Source organism: Babylonia areolata, chromosome 19 (assembly GCF_041734735.1).
Source record: "Babylonia areolata isolate BAREFJ2019XMU chromosome 19, ASM4173473v1, whole genome shotgun sequence".
Classification (NCBI taxonomy): Eukaryota; Metazoa; Mollusca; class Gastropoda; order Neogastropoda; family Buccinidae; genus Babylonia; species Babylonia areolata.
In genome coordinates, this window is record NC_134894.1 from 52,955,663 (window position 1) to 52,957,084 (window position 1,422).

A 1,422-nucleotide genomic window follows, 5' to 3' on the forward strand; every position below is an offset into this window, starting at 1 on the left:
ACGGAGCGTGTCGATCTTGGACAGTCGTTTCTCGTAAGGGAACGTGGGTACGTGGCACCTGGACGTCAGGACACAAGGAAAGAACAGTTTGATTGATTGATATGGATATTGATATAGCGCCTATCCTCGGTAGGAGACCAAGCTCTAAGCGCTTTATAAACACGGTCATTTACACAACAGGCTGCCTACATGGGTAGTGCCGACTGACGGCTGCCATCGGGCACTCATCATTCGTTTCCTGTTCAGGCACAAGCAGGTCTGCACATAATTATGTTGACTTGGGAGATCGGGAAATTATCCATCCTTTACCCACCAGGCGCCACCGAGATTCGAACCCGGGACCATCAGATCGAAAGTCCAACGCTTTAACCACTCGGCTATTGCGCCCGTCGTTGTCCGTGCGATTTTGTTTTGTTGTTGTTGTTACCAATACCGATGTGCTTCCACACCTGGACTGCGGAGCCATCTGCGCTCCCATCGCTAAGCACACAAAACTGCGTCATCTTCGAACTATGATGGACTGCAAAGAATTATCTCAGAACTTTTTTTTTTTAAAGTGTTAACACTGTGGGTTTTATTCGTCGCTTGTATGCTTCTTGTCGTGTGCAAATGCACTTGTTCGAACGGTACAGCACAACACGCACGGACACAAACACACCAGTTAATGTAAACCCCGGACACACCGTCACACACTCTAAGCCTTCAGTTGCAGAGTACAACGTTTATCCCTTTATTAAATCACACTTTCTTCTTCTTCTCTCGTTTGTATATTTTGTGCAGTGCCATTTTCATGTTTGCTGGTTGAAATTTGACATGCGTTTTCTTGCCGTGGTTTTCATGTGTCCCGATGCGTGATTTGTGTTTGTTTTGTTTGTTTCCAATTGATATATATATATACATATAAAATGAAATAAACCCCCTTCTTGTCTTGCCTGACCTGAGTTCGTCAAAGGCAGTGTTGATGCTCATCATTCTCTTTCTCTCCCTGACGTTGGCAGCAAAGCGCTGTATGGGAGGTGGCGAGGCAGGTGGCTGTGACTGCAGCTGGGGGTGGTGATGGTGACTGCATGAGGCCATGGATACGTACTGACAGCTGCCGCCTTCCATGGAGCTCTGCAACGCATTGCTTCGTGAGGACACTTCATCAACAGTTTGCGTTGGGACATGTGTCCAGGTGCGTCGGGGTTGTGAGAGGGTGTCCAAACGTAAATGTTTTATCTGGCAGTAACACACACACACACACACACACACACACACACACACACACACACACACACACACACACACACACACAAACAAACAAACAAACAAACACGCATACACTCACACACACATGAGTGTTTTATCTTGCCGCCACACACACACACACACATGAGTGCGCGCGTGCCTCTGTGTGTGTGTGTGTGTGTGTGTGTGTGTGTG

At 47.5% G+C, this 1,422-nt stretch overlaps 1 non-coding gene across 1 annotated transcript; it reads right to left on the reverse strand.

Moving 5' to 3' along the window:
- Window positions 1–314: 314 nt before the first annotated feature.
- Trnae-uuc (transfer RNA glutamic acid (anticodon UUC)) lies at window positions 315–387 on the reverse strand. The gene has a single exon. It is a non-coding gene; the product is annotated as a tRNA-Glu (tRNA).
- Between the last annotated feature and the right edge of the window lie 1,035 nt (window positions 388–1,422).